The sequence below is a fragment of the Colobus angolensis genome, unplaced genomic scaffold (genome assembly GCF_000951035.1).
Source record: "Colobus angolensis palliatus isolate OR3802 unplaced genomic scaffold, Cang.pa_1.0 Scaffold82, whole genome shotgun sequence".
NCBI lineage: Eukaryota > Metazoa > Chordata > Mammalia > Primates > Cercopithecidae > Colobus > Colobus angolensis.
In genome coordinates, this window is record NW_012122043.1 from 6709764 (window position 1) to 6726999 (window position 17236).

Below are 17236 nucleotides of genomic sequence, written 5' to 3' on the forward strand. Positions count from 1 at the left end.
CCTCCAGCATTTTGGTGTTTGGGAGGAGGGTGGAGGAGGGCCCAGGTCTCTGCTTACCTAGCGCTGCTGTGTGTGTCCGCCCTGTGCTTGGCAGCTGTGTGGGTGCCCTGTGTGTGTTCAGACCCCTCGGGTTTGGTTGCAGCCCCTCATTACCCAGTCCTCAGACTCCCGCTTGCCCCATTCCCCCTTGGCGGCTGCCCAATCATGCCGTCCACCTCCCAGCCTCCTGTGGCCAGGGCCCAAGGTGCCGAATAGTCCCCATATTCTCTCTCGGGAAGCTCAGGTGTCTCTGCTGCGAGAAACTGGGGAAGATTGCTGCTCCCAGCGGTGCCCCTCTCTGGCCTTTCTTCCAGCACCGACTGTCCTTTCCTCTGCTCAGATAGACTGGGGAACAGCAAGTCGGCTTCTCCAGCCACCGCCCAAGTGGGGATGAGGGCAGCCTTCCTTTCTTCAGGCATCCCCCAGTCTCTGTAGGACAGTCCCAGGGCTCCTCCTACCACCTGCTTTGCAGGGAAAGTTCCATTCTTTGGTAGAGGTCAGATGCACATGGGCTGATGGTGTATGTCTTTTCTATGCCATTGAAAACATGACAGACGAGCCGATCCACTTTACTTATTCCCCACAAATGAGCCCAGATGCCAAGGCAAGGATGCATAAGAGAAACCTATTAAACACTAGGAATAATGCATTTCTTTTGCCTTCTATCTCTAGGCCAATTTTCCATAGCTTACTATGCAACCGACAATGTAAACAGCACAACTGAAGAGTATTCTTAAAATATTGTTTTGTGATTGTAGAAAAGAGGAGTTTGAGTTTCCCAATTTTTTAAACCTTATTTTCTTTTCTCCCTAAATACGAAAACAATGAACACTGTCAAAAAAGAAAAATGAGGAAGGGGTATGTAGAGGAGATAGAAAAATTGCAGAACCGAATTTCTTAGCCTGATAGCTGAAGTCTCATGACTTGGATTCAGGCTGGGTTTCCCACTTCCTGGTGGCCCCTCTGCAGCCACGGGGCCTGCCACCGTCTACCTCTCCTGTGCATCTTTGCTTATGATGAGCTGTGACTGCCAAAGGGCTTTAGACTTACCACCAAAATACAGCAAGCATTTTGGTTCACATTTTCCACAAACTCTCTCTGCATATATATGCTTATGTAACTTGACTATGCTATTTTGATTAAAGCTGTCGATGGAACAGCTCAGCCAAGCCTCCCTTTCTCAGCAGCAATAGAGGTGGCAGACTTTGATATTTCAAAGCCCTCCAGGAAGAAGCAGGGTGGCAGTGCCAGCACTGTGCCGTGTGCCGGAAGTGAAACAGCTCTGCAAACAAGCGCTCCTCGCAGAAAGCAGAAAAGATGTCCAGTGACACTGAACCTTGGTTGTGTGTGTGTGTGTGTGTGTGTGTGTGTCTAATGACAAGTTGGAAGGGAAAATATCTTTTGTCAGGCTTTCCTTCATCTATTGTCTTTCTGCCATTATTTTCTAACTCAGAGATTGGCCATCTATGCCATGGCATGGTGGAGGGTGGGCGCGTGGCATTGGGGATGACTTTGGAGGGCTCTGAAGATGGGCAGAAACAGGTTTGAAGCACAACCTTGTGTCTACTAGGCTTGAAGCTTGTTCTCCACCTTAGCTGTCACTTAAGCCTGAGAGAAAATAAGAGAGGGAGGGAGAGAGAGACAGAGAGAAAGAGTGAGAGAGAGAGAAAAAGAGAGAGAGAGAGAGAGAGAGATTCCCTAACATATCAGACATGCTTTACCCTCAAAGGAGAGTGAGATTTTTCTCCCTTCTGCCTATTTGAATCTGGAGTTTGGATTGTTTTTCTTTACTTTCTTCGTTCTTTTTTTTCTTATCTTGAAACCTATGGACTTTTGAAAAGATTACTATCATTATTTTAAAATAATATTGGATTCTTCCTGACCACCTAATACATTTAGAGGCCAAGCCCATATCTAGGTCATATTGTCTTTTTTTTACTTTTACACTGCAGTTCTTTTGCAACTGGAAAGTTAACATAATTTTCCAATTCACAAGGCCATGGGCCATGAGGAAAAGAGGTGTTATTGCTAATTTCTAACCTATAAGTTGGAAAGACATTTCCCAAACACTATACTATGTAACACTAGTACCACCAAGTGTATACGGCTATTTCATGGGCAGACCACTCTGTGATTAAAATAAACAAGAAAGAAAGAAAAGAAATTATGAATATTGGTGATTCATTTACAATGAATGTTAGCATTGTAAAGGCTTCTGTAAGTTTTGCCATAGAGAAATGTATCTAACATGTTAAGCTAGAATTCTCCAAACTAACTTGACTCCAGAAAAATTTTTCTTTAAGAATTACCAAACCCAGATATAGTGGCTCACTTCTGTAATTCCAGCACTTTGGGGGGACAAGATGAAAGGATTGCTTGAGCTCAGGAGTTCCAGACCAATCCTCACAACATAGTAAGACCCTGTGTCTACAAAAATTCAAAAATAAAAAAAGTTAGCCAGACACAGTGGCATGTGCCTGTAGTTCCAGCTACTCAGGAGGCTGAGGTAGGAGGATAGCCTGAGCACAAGAGCTCATGGCTACAGTGAGCTATGACCAAGCCATCATTGCACTCCAGCCTGGGTGATGGAGTGAGGCCACTGTCTTTAAAAAAAAAAAATTGCCATACAATAAAGAAAATGTAGTATACATACGCAATGGAATATTATTTAGCCATGAAAAGGGTGAAGTCCTGTCCTTTGCAGCAACATAGACAGAACTAGAGGTTACATTAAGTAAGCCAGGCACAGAAAGACAAATATTAATTGTTCTTACTCATATGTGGGAGTTAAAAAAGTGGATTTCATGAAGATAGAGAGTAGATGGTGGAAGGGTATGGGGGAGAAGGGAATGAAAAGAAATTAATAGGTACAAATATACAATTTTATGGAAGAAATAAGACCTAGTGTTAGATAGATCAGTAAGGTGATTGTAGTTTACAATAATCTATAGCAAGGGTCCCCAACCCGTGTGCCATGGACTGGTATCAGTCTATGGCCTGTTAGGAACAGGGCCGCACAGTAGAAGGTGAGTGGCAGGTGAGCAAGCATGACTGCCTGAGCTCTGCCTCCTGTCAGATCAGCGGGGGCATTAGATTCTCCTGGGAGAACTGTGCATGCGAGGGATCTAGGCTGCATGCTCAGCTGATCCATGGTACATTTCAAAGTAGCTTGAAGAGAATTCAAATGGTTCTAACATAAAGAAAGACAAATATTTGAGGTGATGGATATTCCAACTACATTGGTTTGATTTTTGCAACCTATATGAATATAATAAATTATCACATGGACCCCTCCAAATTAACTAAACATATTAGTGGTTCAGTTTTCTTTTGCTGTATTGATCTATATCTCTATATATTTTTTGTTAATACCACACTATCTTGATAACTGTAGCTTTATAGTGAACCTTGAAATCACATGATGTAAATATTCTGTCTGTTTTTATTCTTCTTTTTCAACATGATTTTGGCTATTCTAGGTCCTTTTCCTTTCCAAATTAAATTTAGAATTGACTTTTGAATTTCTACACAAAAGAATTGCCATTTTGAAAAACTCTGAATTGTATTGAATTTAAAAAGTTAAATAACTGGGCTGGGCACAGTGACTCATGCCTGTAACCCCAACACTTTGGGAGGTTGAGGTGGGTGGATCACCTGAGGTCAGGAGTTCGAGACCAGCCTAGCCAATATGGTAAAACCCTGTCTCTACTAAAAACACAAAAATCAGCTGGGTGTGGTAGCATGCGCCTGTAATCCCAGCTACTTGGGAGGCTGAGGCAGGAGAATCGGCTTGAACCCAGGAGGAGGAGGTTGCAGAGCCGAGATTGTGTGACTGCACTCCAGCCTGTGTGACAGAGTGAGACTCCATCTAAAATAAATAAATAAATAAATAAATATATAACTGGGCCTATTCCTTTTTATAAGCAGTTGAAATATAAGCTTGAGTGGCCGCAATAAGATTAAATTCTGAGCCTCCATTCAAAATCATTCTAATAGGCCCTACACTTCTAATGTGCTATTTGTCTTTGGTCCCTAGACGATTTGTTTGTTCATTTGCTCATTCATTCATTCATCAATTTGCTAAGTATTTAGGGAATCTGAAATTTTTCACATAGAGTCTCTGCCCTCAAGAAGCTAGAGATGAAGATGACAACTGACTCCATTGAAGGGCAAGATAATACTAATAATATCAATTAATCAATTCATTAAACTAGTAATTTAGTGAATAGTAAATAGAATGCACTCAACAACATTTCTGGGGAAATGTGAGTAAACAAGGCCAAGTCCCCGCCCTCATGCGATTAACACTCTGTTTGGGAGAGGCGGACAGTAAACAAACACATATGCAAAACACCGATATGTCAGCTGATGACATGTGTTGAAAGTAGGGAAGGGGCTAGGCACGGTGGCTTAAACCTGTAATCCCAGCCCTTTGGGAGGCTGAGGTAGGCGGATCACCTAAGGTCAGGAGTTCGACACCAGCCTGGCCAACATGGTGAAATCCCGTCTCTATGAAAAAAAAAGCAAAAAACAAAAAAAAAAACAAAAAAAATTAGCCGGGCGTGGTGGCGTGTGCCTGTAATCACAGCTACTTGGGAGGCTGAGGCAGGAGAATCGCTTGAATCTGAGAGGCAGAGGTTGTGGTGAGCCGAGAATGCATCATTGCACTCTAGCCTGGGCGACAAGAGTGAAACTCCGTCTCACAAAGAAAAAGAAAAAAAAAGAAAGTAGAGAACGGGACAGGGAGTGCCCGGTTGGGAGAGTGTGAGGTCAGGGTGCTCAGAACAGGGTTCACTGAGACGTAACATTTGACGTCTGCGTGTGGAGTTGCTTACTTCCCTGGCGAAGAGCATTCCGGCAAAGGAAAGAGGCAGCGTACTGGCTGGGGATCTGGTCTGCTGAGACAGAGCCTTATAGAATGTTGCATAGTCACAGACTGACATCCCATCACCTCTGCCATATTCCATTAGTTGGAAGCAAGTGACAGGCCCTGCCCACACCCAAGCAGAGGGGACCACAGGAAGGTGCCAACACCAGGAGGCTGAGACTGTGGGGACTGTCTCAGTGTTTCCACAACAGGGCATTTTTCAAGGAGGCCAAATGGCATTTGATGTTCAGAAACCCGCCTCTCTGACAACAGCCCACCTAAGCACATGGACAGTTTCTCTGTCCTATAAGTTTATTGAGAACAGAGACCTCTGCCTTATATATACCTGTGCTTTCAGATTCTAGCTCAGCACCAGACACATAGTTGGCACTCAAAAAAATGTTTGTGGCAATGAATGAAACAGAATGAAGTTGTGTTGCATTACAGAATAGTGACGTAATTGGCAAAGGGGGACCATTCCGTCCAACACTGAAGGAGATGGAGAAAACGAAGGTGAAAGAAGGTACAAAATAAATACATCTGAAATGGAAAGGGGATGGATATAGACGATTTTGCATGCTTTCTGAAATATTTAAGATCTTCTTAATATTATGAAAGAGTTGTTTGTAAGGCAGTCACTAGGAACCAGCAAGTGCCCCTCTCCAACAGGGCATGCTGTGCACATGATAAGCCTTTCCTGATAGGGAGGTTGGAGGAGCAGATGAGCAGCACACCAAATATGGGGGGGACATCCTCAGGAGGGTCCCCAAATCTTCATGATATTGTTAGGGTGAAGGGTTTACAATCTGACCTGGATTACAGTTCATGCAGTCATGAACAGCTGTGGGACAATTATACCTACAGAGCATTGATTAATTGACCAATGTCAACATCAATGATGGTTATCGGTTGGGTGTAGTGGCTCACGCCTGTAATCCCAGCACTTTGGGAGGCTAAGACAGGTGGATTGCTTGACCTCAGGAGTTCAAGACCAGCCTGGGCAACATGGTGAAACTTTGTCTTTACCAAAAATACAAAAACTAGCCAGACGTGGTGGCACATGCCTGTGGTCCTAGCTACTCGGGAGGCTGAGGTGGGAGGATCACTGGAGCCCGGGAGGTGGAGGTTGCAGGGAGCCGTGATCGTGCCACTGTACTCCAGCCTGGGTGACATGACAGAGCGAGACACTGCCTCAAAATAAACAAACAAACAAACAAACATAAAAGAAAAGAAAAGAAAAAGAAAGAAAGAAAAAGGATAGTTTTCTATAGTGCTTCACCTCGTCCTGGTCAACATTTTAAAAACCTGAAGCTCCCTTGCTCAGTAGGGTCTGTTTCTCTTTGGTGACATTTGTTCAAGTCTCAGCTCCTCAGCTTAGATCAGCTGTGTCACTGGCCTTGCACAGTTCCCTTCCTGGCTATGATGGATGCCAAGGTGGCTGTCTTCCAAGTTCCATCATTTCCACTGCACTCATTAGATCTTGTGTTGCTCAGCCTTGTATCAGCAGTGTCGGTTCCTCTCCCAGTCTTGGCCATCTTCTTAGCGTGAACTTGTTATTAAAACTAGCTAAGACCTTTTCAGAGGCTCTTCTTTTAGTCAAATGAGACATCTGGTGGACACCCAGCTCCTCCATATATTTCATGCCACACTTTGTTTTTGCGATGGATTTGTGATTTAGGATGTAGGATGGAGTCATATGCCTCCTCTGAAAGGCCACACTTTCTCCCAACTGAGTTGTTTTCCTTTCCTGGAATCAGCCTTCTTCTCCCTGAGCTCCTCTCCTCCCCAAATGAGTTTCTACTCTTTCTCTGTAGATGCATTTACAAGCTCAAAATTCTGCCTAACTTAGCTGACAGTTTCAAGGCAAGCTTAGAGCAGCTCCCTTTGGTGTAGAAAATGAGAATTCTTCTTATTTAAATGATGGTGAAATATTTAAGGCTGAATTATTCTACTGAACTTAAACCCTCTAATGGACATTACAAAAGTGTTTCCCTTGTAACCATGTAAACCTGCAAAAAGGGCACAAATGTGCAAGGAAGCATTTCAAGGTCACGTTGGAGACCGCGTCCTGGGCTGTGATTCAATTTTCGGTTGGGAGGAGGACACACGTGTGAAGTGGTGTTCCTTCTAGCTTTGGGGAAGTTATTTTTGTAAGTCCGGGGAATGTCTCAGTGGGTCCTGGGCAAGTGACTCTTTTCTCGGCTGTGTTCTCTGAGGGGAGAGAGCCTGTCTGCTTGGGTCGAGTCATGGCCTGTGAAGTTGGAGTGCTGTGAAGGTTCTTGGCACGGATTAGCTTTTGTGCCCTTAGCCACTATGGTCTTTCCCTTGGGCTCCTTCCAACAGGATGGTGTGGGCATACGGTGCCAAATGGCCCTGAAACAGAGGCAGTGATGTGAGCACAGAGAGGACAGCTGCCTTGTAGCCTGACATCCGCCTAAACGCCCCACTCCACACACAGCGCACAGGAAGAAAACCTGCTTACGTTCACATCGCAGACCTGCCTGAGTTCATTCTCAGAGTCGAATTTTCTATATTTAGGCTTTTCCTTCATCTAGGGAAGCACCTGCAGGTTACTAATACCTCAAAGTACTGATTTTCTTTTTTTCTAGAAACCAACACGTGTAGGGGTTGATAGGCTAGAGTGACACAAAAACAGTCCAGCACTTGCAACCACTAAAATATGTTAAAAGCGAGCAGAGGAGTTATTCTAGACAGTTGGCACAAAAGTCAGAGCATCTTACTAAATAAGAGCTCGTTTTGGAAACTTAGCATTGCTTTAATATACAAGTAATATGTGACCATTGCTGAAATATCAGAAGAGTCAGATAAATCAGGAGAAAACATGGGGAAAACACTTGTAATCAGAGGGTAGCATTTAAGGATTTCTGAATGTCCTTGCAGAGTATTCTCCATGTTATGTGGAAATCAATCACATGCTATTTATAACCTGCTATTTTTTTTTTTTGAGATGGAGTCTCGCTCTGTTACCCAGGCTGGAGCGCAGTGGCATGATCTCGGCTCACTGCAACCTCTGCCTCCCAGGTTCAAGCGATTCTCCTGCCTCAGCCTCCTGAGTAGCTGGGATTACAGGCACCCACCACCACATCTGGCTTTCCTTTTTTTTTTTTTTTTTTTTTTTTTTTTTTTTTTTGTCGTATTTGTAGTAGAGATGGGATTTCATCATGTTGACCAGGCTGGTCTCAAACTCCGGACCTCAAGTGATCCACCCACCTCGGCCTCCCAAAGTGCAAGGATTACAGGTATGAGCCACTGTGCTCAGCCAGAACCTGCTTTTTTACTTAATACATTATGAATAACTTTCCATATTGATTAATTTATTTCTGCAGTATAACTTTTAAGGGCTGCATATTGTTTCATCATACAGTTGTGTCATAATTTACTGAATTGATACCTTAATTCTTGACTGATGAAATAGCTTTTAATCTTTCACCACAATTTTTCTCACAATAGTCATGAATGTTTGTAACGTTTTTGTTTTGTGTCCCAGCTACACAGGATTGGATTGGGCACCATCTCCAGCTTGGGGCGCTCTATCTTCATTAATCTATTTTAAAAACATTTCCTATTACTTTTTTGTTCTTCATCCTCATTCCAAGTCTCACTCCATTTCTCCCCTTAGATCCTACTGTTGAGTAATTTATGTGTGTCCTTCTGATCTATCTTCCATTTTCTAGACCTTTATTTACATGCAGGTGTAATCTGGTGAAAGATATATATTGCTTTACGTGTTTTAAAATGTGAACTTCTCAATTTCCTTTCAACATCATGTAGTGAGCATTTCTCATGTTGGTTTGTGTAGCTTCCTTCCTCCTTTTTCGTTTCTAGGGCATATTCAATCACGTGCAGGAACTGAATGTCGTGTGTCTTCCCATCCTGGTGCTGGATTTTTAGATTATTCCTAACTTTATGTTATTATAAGCAATGCTGTAAGGAACATCCTCATAGATGTACTTTAGTGGCCCAATGTGCAAGTTTATTGGAGATATTTACCTTGGAGTTGAATTTCTAGGTACCATTATGCGTGCAGAGTAATTTCCATTAATTAGCTTTGCCAGTTTATACTCCTACTAATGGTGTGTGGGGATTCATGCCCCACTCCCCGCCCCCCAATAAGATCTGTTTAAAATTATGGGCCAATCCGACAGGTACAAAGTGACCATTTTTACTGATTTAATTTATGATTGCTAACAGGGACATTTCATTACGTGTTTTTAGCTATTTGTTTCCATCTGTGAATAAACTCTTCATAGCCTTTTACTGTCTTCTATTTTTTCATTATACATTCTAGGCTTAATTTTCTGTGTTGTATATGCTGAAGTCATCCTTCAGTCAGTTATCTGCCTATTAATTTCATCTCTGAATTGAAATCTTTACCTTTCAGTTGGTCTTAAACCACAAATCTCCTCCTTTATGTTTGATCTTTCAGAATCTCATGTAAGAAATCATTTCTCACCCCCATGGTACAGAGTTCTTTCTTAATTAACTACTTCCTTAGAACACATTATTTAGACATGGTATTGCTGGGACAGTAAGTATTTATTAGATCCCTTTGCTTACAATGGAAAGAAATTCAGCTCAAACAGCATAATGTAAGGAAATGTATTGGCTCACTTAACTGAGAGATCAAAGGCATGGAGTCAGTTTCAGGAGCAGCTGGATCCAGGAGTTCAAGTAATGTAATTAGGGCATTGGTGCTGTGTCTTCCCATCTTTCCCTGTTGCCTGGGCTTGATTTTCAAGCAAGAAGTCTCTATGTGGTGTCAAAAAGGAACACTGGCCAGTTTTGTCCCATAAAGTCTACAGAGGTTGCAATTGTCTTTCCTGGTATCCCTGGGAAAAGTCCTGAGAAAGGCTTTGCCTAGTGGCTTTGAGGTAGGAGGTGGGACTTACGGCAGAGGTGGGGCTCGGACACCGGGCCAAATTGAGGATGAAGTAAAACAGGTCCAAGGCGGAAGTAGCTTTCCGTAAGACACATCCACCAGTGTGCCATGTCAGTTTACCATTGCCATGGCAACACCTGGAAGTTACCACCCCTTTCCATGGCAATAACCCGATGACCCAGAAGTTACCACCCCTTTCCTAGAAATTTCTGCACAATGTGCTCCTTAATTTGCATGAAATTAAAAGTGGGTATAAATATGACTGTAGGAGTGCCTTTGAGCAACGACTCTGGGCACACTGCCTGTTGGGTAGCCCAGCTTGCAAGGAGCTGCACCTCTGCTGCTGCTGTGCAATGCCACTTCAGCAAAAGCTGCTAACAGCACAGGCTCGTCCTTGAGTTCTTTCCTGGGTGAAGCCCAGAACCATCCTGGCCTAAGCCACCATTTTGGGCTCGCCTGACCTGCGTCAGCTCAAGTCTCACGTCTACCCTCGGGAATGGGGAGAAATGGCTCTTGATTTGAAGTATTATGAACCCCCACCCCCCCCAGAAAAGGAGAACAGTGGTTTCCCAGAAAGGGACATGCTGGACAAATAAGCATATGTCCATATTTTTTTATTTTGTGATACATACTGGTTCCAGAATAGTGAACCAATTCCCATTCTCAGAAATAGCCGTGAAAAATAGTCCTTTATGACATCCTTCCCAACAGTGAGTATTATCATTTTAAAGACTTTACAAGTTTAATAGACAAAAGATAACCCTGTGATTCATTTAATTTTTTGTTTGTTTTGAGAAGGAGTCTCGCTCTGTTGCCCAGGCTGGCGTACAATGGCACAATATCTGCTCACGGTGACATCTACCTCCTGGGTTCGAGTGATTCTCTTTTCTCAGCCTCCCGAGTAGTTGGGATTACAAGTGCTTGCCGCCATGCCCAGCTAATTTTTGTGTTTCTAGTTGAGAGGGAGTTTCACTATGTTGGCCAGGCTGGTCTTGAACTCCTGACCTCAGGTGATCCACCCACCTTGGCCTCCCAAAGTGCTGGAGTCACAGGTGTGAGCCACCATGCCCAGCCTGATTCATTTAATTTGATTTTCTGTGATTACTACGTGGGTTAAGCATATTTTTAAGTATTTATCAGTCATTTGTTTTGAAGGGATTTTCACATATTTATTGGTCATTTGCTTTGGGGTGTGGCATGGTGAGATCATTTCTTGCCCTTCACAGGGCACAGCACTTGCTGGGTAATGAGGGAACTGGCCGGTTCTCTGGTTGGGATGCCTAAATCTCAACCTGGAAGTAGAAACTAGGGTGAGATTCTATTTTATGAAACAAGGGTGGGCCTACCTTCAGCAGAAGCCTGGGGATACATTTCCTAACCTATTGTTGTTTGCCTGATAACCAGTGTCAACTTCTTTCCCCATCCTGGCAATAGCTTATATTGTCATTCACCAAATGGGAGTCCTTCTGAATTTGCGTCTTCTACATTTTCATGGAGACTGGGGGCTGTTGTCCAGGCACCATTTTGGACTAGAAGGGGAACGCTTTTAGATTTCAGAGTCATGTGAATGTCCCCTCCTACTCTGTCCCAGTGGATTACAGGAGTGTGGACGAGGATACAGCACTAGACACACCTGTGCTTTGACGATTTATACCTGAGACCAGCAGTCTCTCCTCCTGCTGGAGCTCCCTCCATGAGGCTTCTTATCACACGTCCTTCAGGCACTCTCCCAGAATCATGTTTGTCCTGTACAGCAATCATCTCTCTGTCCATGGCTGGCTGCCTGCCGGCTTGCTTCCTCTTTGGCCCTGCGGTGGCCACTCCAGTGAGGTCCAGCTGGGCGCTTGGCCAGTCCGGCTTCCCCTTCTGGCCCAGGATCTCCTTTCTCACCAGGGACAGATGGGGTCCCCGCAGCAGAGAGCAATGCCTGAATGGTCGACCACTCTGCATCCACTGCAGCTTTCATTGTTTTACGATACATAGCTTTTGAATCATGATTCCCATTCAAATCCTTCAGAGCTAAAAAGTTTTTTTTCTTTTTAAGAGAACTAGTTCATATAAATATTTAATCTAACAGATACAACACACTAAACAAAACCAAACCCAAAAAAGGCTTTAAGACTGTTGTTTTATTAATGTCCTTGTGAAGATTCGTCTGGGATTGATAAAGGATAGGAAGTGGTCCCTTTGCTCTGGGAGCACGCAGAGTCAATGGCGGGATAGGAGAATGCTTCCTTATTTGGGGTGCGAGTCAGGGACCAATGGGAGTGCTGCTGGTGGCCGACACCACCCTCGAGGACCCTCACACCTGGCTTCTTCACTGTCCTGCCTCTGGGAGACTGCACCCAGCAGGAGGAGAATCACTCAAAAGCTCTCCAAGTTCCTGCGGAGCCACCTCAGGGGCCGCTGAGACCGTCCCCATCCCACCGTGCTCCTCTGAGCACATCGGCTGATCCTCCACAAGTGCCGCCACCCACCCACCCTGCTGATCCTGCCCCCAACAGCTAACAGAGCGATGGGGCTGCTGTAGTCTCAAGTCGGCCCCCTCCCTGAATCAGCTAAAGTGGGTATCTAGGCAGGCAGGGTTCCCCAGACAACCACGCTGGCCCCATTCCCAACGCCTTTTGCTCAGGAATCTATTGGAGCTGCCAGGAAATCCAGAGATGGTGGAGGAGGGCACCCGCCCATCCTGAGTCCTGGGGAGCTGACCCCTCCTGTGCTGGAGCAGGTCAGTCATCACCCAGGAGCCCTGGGCTGGGCCCGGCTGATGCATGCGGTGGCTTAGGGCCTGTGTAGCTTCTGGCCGGGAGGCTGATTCTCAGAGAGCAAGCTGACAGTTCTAGGCAGCAGGGCCTAGAGTGCGGTCTGGCCTATACACGCAGCTTAACATGTGACTGACTCATAAGTGTTTGGACCCGAGGTTCATGCCGTCCGTTTGTGTGCGTGCATCCACACATGGTAACGGGGAGCCTTGGAGCAGGTGCATCCACACATGGTAACGGGGAGCCTTGGAGCAGGTGCATCCACTGCATCCACACATGGTAACGGGGAGCCTTGGAGCAGGGGATGCCTGATTTTTCATGTGCCCCAAGTTTCCTTCTTTGTCTGATTCTGCACAGATTTGGGACACCTGCTCCAGTCTTCCTTGTGACCCAGGGGTGGTGGCTCTGTCCAGAGAGAGAAAAAGGGTGAAGAGGGGCTGCCTCATGGTCATCTGATGGGCCTGGGCTGTACTCTCCACGGAGTGGCACTCGCCCAGGAGAAGACATCCCTTGGGAGATCTCATGTCCTTGCTCCCTGCCTGTGTGGGGCAGAACCAGTCAGCCTTCAGGGGAGACAGAAAGTGGGTGCCCACCAGGTTGCATAGGGTAAGTCACAAGTCAGGAAATGAGTATTTGGTGACCACAGCTCAGGCATGGACTGGACATGCATGAAGACTCCTCATGGCAAACCCTTTGCTCGCTCTGCTGGGTCACAGGACACAAAGCATCCCAGAGCAGGGGAGGCGGTGCGGTGGTTGAGGACAGGACACAAAGCATCCCAGAGCAGGGGAGGCGGTGCAGTGGTTGAGGCTTGTCATGCTCCCTGGAGACTGGCCGGATGTCCGAGTGTTCCTGGTGTGGAAGACAGCGTGGGAACTGCCGTGATTCTCAAAGTGTGGTGTGGAGAAGCTCCACATGGTGGCCTCAGGCAGATCCCCAGAGGCAAGTCATGTATTATATCTAAGGGCCGAGTGCAAGTCCAAGGACTTGGTTTCATTTACGACCAAGCGCTCCTCCAAATGAGTTATCAACAACTTCTACAAAGGAGCACTCAGAAGCGAAAACTAACATGTCACTAGCGTGTGCTGCAGTTAATTTGTTTAGCTGCTAGCAAAACTGGCTGCCACGAAGAGCCAGAAATTTCCTTCTTTCTCTCTCTCTTTCTCTCCCTTTCTCTCTCTTTCTTTTTCTCTCTTTCTTTTCTTTTCTTTCGACAGGTTCTCACTCTGTTGCCCAGTGCAGTGGCGTGGTCTTGGCTCGCTGCAACCTCCGCCTCCCAGGCTACCTTAACCTCCCGAGTAGCTAGGATCACAGGCATGTGCCATCACACCTGGGTAATTTTTTTGTAGAGATACGATTTCACCATGTTGCCCATGCTGGCCTCCAACTCCTGGGCTCGAGCAATCCGCCAGCATCAGCTTCCCAAAGTGCTAGGACTGCAGGTGTTAGCTATTGTGCGCAGCTTAGAAATTTCTACCAAGCCTGTGTGCACGTGGATTCTCAAGGTTCTTATTTTGGGGTAGGTTTTTGTCCTTATCAGTACATCATCAATGCCATCTTCAACTGAACGTGGTTATTGATTTTAGCTATTTTTTAAAAATTCAAATTTATTGAGGTCTAATTTATATACAACAGAATGCATCTATTTTAATGTATAATTTGATGAATTTTGACAAGTCTATCATCTAATTACTATCTCATTCAAGATACAGAACATTTCCATCACTCCAGAAAGTTCCTATAGGCTCTCCTTTGTGGTCAGACTCCACCATCAGGTAACCACTGCTCTGGTTTCAATCACCATTGGTTAGTTTTGACTATTCTAAACTTCGTATAAATTGAACCATACAGTACGTGTTCTTGTGTATCTGAATTCTTTTGCTTAACATAATACCAGTGACATGTATTCATGTTATTGTGATGATCAGAAATTTATTCTTTTTCATTACAATTATGGGCATACCTTGGAGATATTGTGGGTTTGGTTTCAGACTGCCACAATAAAGTGAATATCACAATAAAATGAGTCACATAAATTTTTTGACTTCTCAGTGTATATTAAAGTTATGTTTAGGGTGGGCATACTGGTTCATGCCTGCAATCCCAGCACATTGGGAAGGCAAGGCAGGTGGATCACTTGAGGCTAGTAGTTCAAGACCAGCCTGGCCAACAGGGTGAAACCCCATCTCTACTAAAAATGCAAAAATTAGATAGGGGTGGTGATGTGTGCCTGTAATCCCAGCTACTTGGGATGGTGAGACAGGAGAATCACTTGAACCTGGGAGGCTGAGGTTGCAGTGAACCAAGATTGCTACACTGCATTCCAGCCTGAGTGACAGAGCAAGACCTTGTCTCAAAAAAAAAGTTATGTTTATACTATATGTAGTCTATTAAGTATGCAACAGCATTATGTCTAAAATATATATATACCTTAATTAAAAAATACTTTATTGCTAAAAAAATGCTAGCAATCTATCTGAGTCTTTAATGAGTTGGAATCTTTTTGCTGGTGGAGGGTCTTGCCTCAATCTTCATGCTGCTGACTGATCAGGATGGTGGTTGCTGAAAATTGGGGTGGCTATAACAATTTCTTAAAATAAGACACAAAAGTTTGCTGCTTTGATAATGTCTTCCTTTTATGAAAGATTTCTCTATAGTGTGTGATGCTGTTTGATTGCATCCTACCTATAATAGAACTTCTTTCAAAATTGGAGTTAATCTTCTCAAACTTTGCTATTGCTTAGTCAACTAAGTTTATGTAAGATTCTAAATCCCTTCTATGCAAATTACCAGGCCAAGTTAAAAATAAAATAAAATAATTTCTTCATTGTCATTTCAACAAGGTTCATAGCATCTTCAGCAGGCATAGATCCCATCTCAAGAAACCACTTTTTTGCTCATCCATAAGAAGCAACTCCTCATTCATTCAAGTTTATCATGAGGTTGCAGCAATTTAGTCACACCTTCAGGTTTCACTTCTAATTCTAGTTATCTTGCTATTTCTACCACATCTTAAGTTACTTCTTCCACTGAAGTCTCAAACCCCTTAAACCCATGAAGGTTGGGATAAACTTCTTCCAAACTCCTGTTAATGTTTATATTTTGAGCTCCTCCCACAGATCACAAAGTTCTTAATGACATCTAGAATGCTGAATCCTTTCCAGAAGGTTTTCCATTTACCTTGCCCAGATCTATTATAGGAATCACTATATATGACAGCTATAGGCTTATGAAACATATTTCTTAAATATTAAGACTTGAAAATTGAAATTACTCCTTGATCCATGGGCTGCAGAATGCACGTTGTGTTAATAGGCATGTAAAGAACATTAATCTCCTTGTACATCTCCAGCAGAGCTTTTGGGTGACCATGTTCACTGTCAATGAGGAGTACTATTTTGAAAGGAATCTTTTTTCCTAAGCAGTAGGTCTCAACATTGGGCTTAAAATATTCAATCGACCATGCTGTGCTGTCATCCAGGCTTTGCTATTCCGTTTATACAGCAAAGGAATCAATTTAGCATAATTCTTAAGGGTTCTATGATTTTCCGAAAGGTAAATGACCATTAGCTTTAACTTAAAGTCACCAGCTGCATTAGCCTCTAACAAGAGAGTCAGCCTGTCGTTTGAAGCTTTGAAGCCAGGTGTTGACTTCTCTCTAGCTATGGAAGTCTTGGATGGCATCTTCTTCCGGTAGAAGGCTGTTTCCTCTACATCGAAAATCTGTTGTTTGGTGCAGCCACCTTCATCAGTAATCTTAGGTAGAGCTTCTGCATAACCTGATGCAGCTTCTACATCAGCACTGGCTGCGTCACCTCGTGCTTTTATGTTATGGAAATGACTTCTTTCCTTCAACCTCATGAACCAACTTCTGCTAACTTCAAATTTTCTTCTGCAGCTTCCTCACCTCTCTCAGCCTTCATAGAATTAAAGAGACTTAGGGCCTTTTTATGGATTAGGCTTTGGCTTAAGGAAATGTTATGGCTGGTTTTTCTTTCTTCTACTTATATCACTAACACTTTCTTCATATCAGCAATAAGGCTGTTTCACTTCCTTATCATTTGTATGCTCACTGGAGTCGCACTTTTAATTTCCTTCCAGAACTTTTCACAACTTGGGTACCTGTTTGGTAGAAGAGCAGCTTTCGGCCTACTTTTGATGGGCACTCCTCACTAAGCTTAATCATTTCCAGCTTCTGATTTAAAGTGAGAGACATGTGACTCTTCCTTTCACTTGATCATTTAGAAGGCCTTACAAGGTTAACTGGCTTACTTCCAATATTATTGTGTCTCGCGGAATAGGGAGGCCAGGGGAGAGGAAGAGAGATGCCAGGAACCACCGGTTAGCATAGCAGTCAGACCACAGATGATATTTATAGATGAGTTTGCTGTCTTATATGGGCATGGTTCATGGAGCCCCTAAAACAATTACAATAGTGACATTGAAGATCACTGATCACAGATCATCATCACAGATATAATAACAATAATAAAGTCTGAAATATTGCAAGAATATGTCACCAAAATGTGACACAGAGACACAAAGTAAACGCATGTTGTTGGAAAAATGGCATTGATATACTTGTTCAACTCAGGGTTGCCACAAATCTTCAATTTGTAAAAAATGCAATATCTGTAAAGTGCAATAGGCAAACTACGCCTGTGCATT